Source organism: Chrysochloris asiatica, unplaced genomic scaffold (assembly GCF_000296735.1).
Source record: "Chrysochloris asiatica unplaced genomic scaffold, ChrAsi1.0 scaffold00009, whole genome shotgun sequence".
NCBI lineage: Eukaryota > Metazoa > Chordata > Mammalia > Afrosoricida > Chrysochloridae > Chrysochloris > Chrysochloris asiatica.
Genome location: NW_006408527.1, coordinates 18,946,395 through 18,954,285, shown reverse-complemented (window position 1 = coordinate 18,954,285; position 7,891 = coordinate 18,946,395).

The following is a 7,891-nucleotide window of genomic DNA, read 5'->3' as shown; positions in this document are numbered from 1 at the left end:
CACCCTGGGTGGCCCTTTTGGTATTTGAAATACCAGTGGCATAGCTTGCAGCATCACAGCAACATGTAAGGCACCACAGTGTGGCAAACTGATAGACAGGTGGTAGAGAAAGGCCATAAGTCTCCCATTTTGCAGATAAGGAAATGAGGTTCAGAGATGTGGACTTGCCTAAGTGATGGGGTTCCCAGCTGTGCGTCGGCTGAGTGAGAAATGAGGCTGGTCCAGGTAGCCTTTCAACCCCTGTGCAGAATAAGTGAAAATCCACTTTGGGATGTTGCTGCACAGTCCCATGACCTCTTGCCCTGGCCTCTTGCCATTAGCTTTGAGGAATTGATAGTAGGAGGGACTTAGAAGCATCGAGGAATGTCTGCAGCCCATTGGGTTTTTTCACAGTCATCCGAGGCTGCACCTGGACCAATGTTTTCCTGGCCATGTCCTGAGTGGGCATAGCCCCACTTTGTCCTCTTCTTGAGGCTAAAGAGATGAGCTGGTGTGAAGAAGCTATTGGACATGAGGCTGGGGTCACCTAGCTTCCTGTTAGCTTGGAGAGCTGCCCCAGTAGCAGGAATAGCAGGGAAAGACCAAAAGAGCAACAGTGATGCTTGGATTTTTCTAAGGGCCATGCACATATTTACATATGCAATTTGCATATGACCAATACACTGAACACAATTTTATAATCTATCCCCAGGCACTGTTCCTCTTGAAAATGACTGCTTCTTGTCTGCGCTTCCTTCCTCCCATCCCACTTCTACCTCCCTCCGATTCTTCTCAGAGAGGCAGCTTGGGGTTATCCCTGTGGTTGATCCTGCCTCCCTGAGGTTAGCACAGAGGGCTGAGCCAGTCCCCACTGAGGCTGCCACTGATCTGTTAGCAGGAAAACATACCTGGGAACAGGGACCAGGGTGCCTTCATGCACACTTCCACAGTGCCTGGCACTTAGCAGGTGCTCAGTAAATATAAGGGAAAAGGGAAGAGAGACAGAAGGAGCTTGGAAGAGCAAAGACATGTCATGCAAATGTGAGCTCTTTGATGCCTGGCTCTTTTTCTTAAGGAAAAGTCTGGTGTTAGAGAGAAGTGAGCCTCTGGACGCATGGGGTGGGAGGAATTCATTTCCCTCTCTGTCAGTGTAGCTGAAGAGGCATTTATATTTCCTCTTCTTGAGCTCACAGGAAATAGTGTTGAGGATGAGCAGAACAGAGGGAAGGGCCAACCTTCTATTCTTTTTATTTTTCAGATTGAGAATCTGTTATTAGCAATTTATTACATCCGGGTCTCATCAGCCCTGCACATTCTGTTCTCTAGTTTTGGGGAAGACTCTTGGCAGTCATGGCAAGAGGCCTGATAGGAAACGAATGGGTGGACCATGTCATGGCCTGTACTAAGTGCTTTCTTAGTATGAGGCCAGTGTGAGGCCAGCTTCTAAAACTGTTGTGTGGGGACACACATAGCATCCCCATATAGACCCACATGACCCTGGGGAGCAGGGAGAGGAGTCTCCCCTTCCACACGATGTCCTTAGGCCTTGGGCTTCTAGCTTTCTTGGTGAAATGGGGCCAGGGCAGTGATGCTCAGAATGGAATAGTTGAGTTTCTCCAGACCACAGAGTCTGGGAAGACCCCTCAAGGAAAGAGCAAGCAGTTCTATGTGAGAAAATTCCGGAAAGGGGGTGGAAGTGGGCAGACAAGAGGACCACCACCCTTGTGGAAAGAATGCCGCACAAGAAAAACAACCCCCTTTCTGCAAAAGTGCTGAGCTGGTGGAATTGAGCTCCAAGGCTATGAGATCTCGTGGCAGATAGAGCTCTGTGGGTGCCTAGCTATGTGTGTACATGCTTGCTGGGAGGGTCCAAGAGAGAATGGAGAGAGCAGGGGCAGTGCCATTGGCGCCCCCTCCAGCGAGCTGGCTTCCAGGCTTCCCCGGGCTCAACATGGGCTCCTGTTCCTGGAACCAAGTCCCCTTCCTCTGTCCACCCTTCACGTAAGTCCACCTGATTCTTGTTTTCGTCGCTAATTCTTTGACATTGGGAAGAAGTAGTTACATCAGCCTCTTCTCAAGGGGTCAGTGTCTCCTAGAGGGCCCTTGTGCCAAAGGGCAGGACCCAAGATCAGGGGCTGTTGGTACCTGAGCCCATTGGGGCTTTGCCCACATGGCTGGGCCTCTGGAGGGACCCCAGTCTGCTTTGTGGAGAGTGAACCAGCCAAGTGGTTGTTCCTCACACTCTTAACCAGCTCTTTAAGGTCAGTGTTGCTCTGTAGTTGTTGAGACGCTGAGCCCCACTGAAAGGATAAGAAGGGTCAGCTTTTTATGAGGCTTTCTGGGAAGGGTCAGGGCAGAGAATTCTTATGTTGGACTGTGAGAAAGTAAGATGGTGAGAACATGGGCCTGGATTCCAGCTGTGATGTTTAGACCATGATTTCATTAGTGTCCTCCATACACAGCTGATGCCCCTCATCCTGGTTACTTGTCTTCCTATCTCTCCGTTGGCATCCTGCTTCCCAGTGTGTTCAAGCCTCTCGCCAGGGATTCAGGGAAGCATAAACTCTAGGTATGTTTGAAAAATGTTGAACTTGAACTCTGGTTCTGAGTTCCATTAGCAACAACCCCCCCCCCCCCCATGTTCTACTAAGGTGAGTGTGTTTGTAGGGTACTCCTGTGCCAGGTTCAGGTTCAGTAAGGAGCCATGGCCCTGCTGGGTCAGCTGAGTCCCCTACTTAGGGGTGGTGTTAGCTTAGATTGCAAAGTGAGGCCAAGACCACCAAGGCCTGAAAGTGCCTTGAATGCAGGCAGGCGAGCAAGGGCTTAGGACTTTGTTGACAACGGTGGTGGGATGGGGGTGGGGGTATGACAGAATGTCCCTGTAGATTTTCAGAATGGAAGGCCCATTGATTCAGGCTGACACTTCTTTCTCATTGTCCTGTGAAAACGCTACTCTTTTCCTCCCAATTCAAAGGCATTTTTTGCTGTCTTTAAATTTGTGCTGAAACTGTCTGGTAAGTGAGCTAGTTTTCCTTTCCCTGCCAGCGCCCTTGGGCTCAATGGGTGTGAGGGCCACACTGTCAGCCTCTGGGCTGTTCCTTTTCTCAGTCTGCCCCAGTCCCGACTGCTTGACTCAGAGCTTTGGCTCCCAGGTGAGCAAGCATGGCCAATCTTCCTGGGAGACCCAGGAATCTAGGTTTTTTTCGTCAGGCGTAGTTCATATTGCTCAGGAGTGAGAACATTCATCTCTAGGTGAGTCTTTTTAAAACACAGTGGTTTGATACATTTTTTAAGAAGTGAGATACTCAGGGAATATTTACCATGTCATCACTGTGCTGGGAAAGGCTTGGGGTGAAGCTAGGAGAGAAGATCAGTCCCTTCCCTCAGGGAAGCTCCAATCTGTCTGGGAGGTGAGACAGAATCTGGAAACAGAGCTGTTCTGTGGGAACAAAGCTTCTTTCAGTGGGAGTTGGCCTGGGCAACAGGATGCCTGGAGAAATTCCCGCCTCCATAGCCTTGGGTTGGGAGACTGCATGGGAGGTGGAGTCAGACCCACCAGGGTTTGAGTCCTGGCTCTGCTGCTCCCAAACCTGGTGATTTCTGGCAAATACCAGAACTTTTATAAGTTCTAGGTTTCTCACCTATAAAGTAGGGAAATAATAATACCTGTCTCACAAGGTTAAAAGGATTCCATGAAGTGATGTATATATGTTGTTGTTAAGTGCTGTGGAGTCGGTTCTGACTCACAGTGACCTTGTGTAGGGTTTCAAAGAAGTGGCTGGTGGGTTTGAGCCACCAACCTTGCAGTTAGTAGTCCAGTGCTTATCCTACAGTGCCATATCTTGTGTATATGTTACAAGGCTTAGTACAAGCCTTGGAGTATAAAAGGTTCCAAGTTAAGTGGGAGCTTAACTTTTTTAACCATTGTGGCTCTTATTGTTAAGGATTGTGCTGGGGTGGGGAGGGGGAATCTCTCCTAGGGTCTGTTTGGATGTGGGGGCAACTTGTCTGGGGTGATATAGGATCTGGGAAAGGGATAGACCTTGTCTCCGGGGACAGCGGCACCCTGCCCCCCGCCCCCCCAGGCTCCCCAGCCTTTCTCAGTATTCCTCCTTTAAGATGTGACACACAGGTGTGCTATGTGGTACTAGCCAAATCACTTAGCCTCTGCTCACTTCAGTTTCCTGCCTCGTGGCATATTGAGAGGATCAAATAAAAAAGGATTACATGAAAAAAAAGTGTTTACAGCAGTGTCTGGCACATGAGACTTTTATCCAGGAGAAGCTGTTTCTTTGCCATTGGGGTGACCAGTGATTTACCCTGAAAGAAATGAGGGTGACAGCTGGCTGCTGCCCCAGTGTTCTTGGAGAGAAAGGGTAAGGTTGTGTCAGAGAGGGGGCTGAGGAGTGACACCCTCCCCCTCTCTCCCTCTCCCCCCCACGAGTGCTGCCAGCCTTGCTAGTCCTAGGCAGTCACCAAGAGAAGGGAAGAATGTTTTTTCCAACCAGCTGTAGGCGGGGTGCTGCCTTTTCTTCTCTCCACCCTGAACTCAAAAGGAGACAGTTCTGCACCAAGTTGGAAGTGTTTTTGTCAGACGAATGGTATTTACATCTAGTCAGGACTGTTCTGAGGCATGAAGCTGCCACATTCACAAACCCCAACAGCTGGTGACTTGTAGTGAATAGCCCACCTTTGGACTTTGTGCTCAGGTGCACTTCTGTAGGAGTTTGACAGGAAGTGAAGTTAATGTGGATGTAGGGCTGCCTCTCTCCCTTTGACCATTTGACTATGGAGCTAGCTGACTGTCCTTTCAATCCCCAACCCTTATAGAATGGGTCCCTTGGGGTTTGGAGTGACAATGGGAACTAAGTTGTCTCTTCTCAGAGCCCTCTGTAGCATGGGTTTGAATTTGAAGTCATGCAAACCTTAAGTCAAATTCTACCCCATCCCTTAGCTTCTATTTCCCCATCTATAAAATGGGTTTTGTGATGTGTGCAGCTTGTTGGAATCACTCGGTAGATGGCAGATCCTGTTATTATCCTGCTGCTGAGGAGCTTTACTGTGTGACCTCGATTTGGTTTGCTACCTGAAGGTGAAAATCCGTGGTTGGCAGCCTGTATTTCCATAGCATCAAAGGCCTTAGCACCCTCCCTCACCTATAATTGTATCTCTGGGAGAAGAAGTTACTAATTCACTCTGTGTGCAATGGAAAAGCCAAAGTCTGAAAGGGTGGAGGGTCTGCCTCAGGCCCTGTGCTGAAGTGTGTGTGTGTGTGGGGGTGTTGGTGCCCCTGACCTCTGTGGGGCTTTATAAACCATCAGGCCTGTAATGTGCCCTGATATTGGAAAAATACGAGGGGGACCCACAAAGTTTATGGAAAAAATTCCATTATCTTTTCATTCCATTTTCCACGGACTTTTTGAAGTCTCCTCGTAACTTGCTGAGGCTCCCAGCAATCTGTGTGGCATATAGTCTGACTCCCAATTTACGGATGGGGAAACAGGCTCTGGATTGTACCATGTGGAGTTCTTGGCAGAGCTAGGGCTCAAATACCACAGACTTTCTGCCTGGGAATCCAGGGCTCACTCTGCTTTGTGCTGGAAGTCTAACTTGGGACCCTATGCACTGAATATTTTCCTTCCACACAGGTAGGTCTACTACTAGTGTATTGATAGCCATGAGCCAGGAGGGAGAGGGTTAAATTCTTCCTTAGCCTACAGAGATCCTTTTGAGCTGGGCGCCTCCTCCAGTGACCCCATCATTGACCCCCATCCCTCAGGGCTGCAGGCTGTGGGGGATGGGAAGCAGAGCATTGAGCTGGGAAGGTCCAAGGAGGGCCTGGGAAGTGGGGGCTGGGGAGGGAGGCTCATCTCTCTTCCTCTTTGGATAGAGATGCCCTGTTTGTTTCTATAGGAAATCCCTAAGGGTTCCTTGTGGTGGGCTGTGACCATCAAGGCACATTCTGTACAAGCAGCTCGTCTAACACAAGGAAATGTATGGTGTGTTCTGTATCTTGATCAAGTGGAAGCTGTGTTAACTTTTACACTGCTTTCAAGTCGATGCCAACTTATAGTGACCCTATAGGACAGAATAGAACTACCCCCATAGGGTTTCCAAGGCTGTAATCTTTACTTAATGAGCCCTGTTGGCTCAGTGGGTTAAGTATTAGGCTGCTAACAGTAAGGTCAGCAGTTCAAACCCATCAAGCTGCTCTGGGAAAATGATGAGACTTACTGCTCACATCAAGATTTACAGTCTCAGAAATCCTCTGGAGCAGTTCTCCTTTGTCCTCTAGGGTCACTGTGGCTGATGGCGGTGGGTTTGGTGTTTTGGTTTGAATCTTTGTGGATGGAGATCAGTTGGTAGGTTTGAACCACTGACCGGTGTGTTAGCAGTTGAGCACTTAGCCACTGAGCCACCAGGTCTCCTTTTCCACCAATTAAGTTGCCATTAATAGAAAATTGAGCAGTGAATGAATCTTAGATCTGGATGGAACTTTGGTACCAATCTGTCATTCATTGAGAAGTGGGTGATTTGGTGGCCCACAGGGCCTCACGTCTGGATCCGAAAGTAGATTTAAGACTTTGATTCCTTGCCAGCTGGGAAGGCTGCTCAGAACCCTTTTCCTGTCACCAAGTAGTCCCCCTAGTCTGTCCCTCCTAGCACAGACATCCATTAGCTTCGACTGGCCTCTGACTTAACTCTGGTGCCTTGTCCACATGTCTTCTACAGATGGGAGGACACCAGGAGTAAATGCTGAGAGAGGCAGGCTCAGACCTGTCCTGAAATCAGGGGTCAGTACAGTGCTTTTCTTGAAGTTGCCACCCTAAGAAGGACATGTTAGGGAAGGATTTCGGGAAAACTGAGGAGCTGATTTTAAGGGAAGACTATATCTCTTCCTGTTCCCCAAATCCCTTGAACTCCTTGTTAAACAATCCTAAATACAACTTGTCTCTGGGTTTCAGGTGGGAGCCTTTAATTGTCCCTGAGGTGAGAGAGGCATTGAGGGGAAGACCTAGCTGGTGGGACAGGTCTGGCACTGTCTGGCTTGACTTTTTCTAGACTCTTCAATTAGTGACATTAATTATGGCTCTGCATGCTCGGAGTTCTCAGAAGGCAGCGGGTCTGCCATTCTGCTACACTCCCTGGTGCCTGGTCTGACAATACTCACTTATCTTTGAGGCTGTGTTTATGGTTTCACCTCTGCCCATCTGAGAGATGAAAGATGCCGTCCAAGTGTAACTTACTAGCAGTGTTCATCTTATTCAGGGGAAATCAACAAGGCCTTAGAAACTTATATAGGGTTGCTGTGAGTCGGAATCACAGCACCCAACCACCACTTCCGCTAAATCCCCAGTTCTGCTCCATGCTATTAAGAACTCTGGAATGAGCTGGAGGTGTGGAGGTAGCTGGGGCAGAATGGCCAGAAAACAAAGAAGTAGTAAGATCAGTCAGGTGGTAGACAGTCTTGCACTCTCTGGAATATTGCCTTCATTTATTTGAAAGATACTGTGGCTTGGCAGGTAGGGAGAGTAGACTGTATTAAGCCATTACCTGCTCTTACCTAGTCTCCTGGCACGGCTGGCCGGAGTAAGGCCTGAGGCCTATGAAAGTAGGTTTTTTTTTGTCTCCAAGTTTACCCTTTACTTATAATTGAATAGGTCCAAGGGCCTGGTCCGTATGGCACCCATCATGGGAACAGCATTGGCCTGGCAGGTCCAAGGGCCTGGTCCGTATGGCACCCATCATAGGAATAGCATTGGCCTGGCAGAGGTGGGGAATTGCAGGACAGGCAATTCAGGCTCCAGGGGGTGAATTTCCATGACTTTTGGAACTGAGGCAAGTGGAAGAGAAGCCAGTGTAATCCAGTGCTTAAGACTCAACAGCCAGTGTCTGAATTCACTTTCTTTAC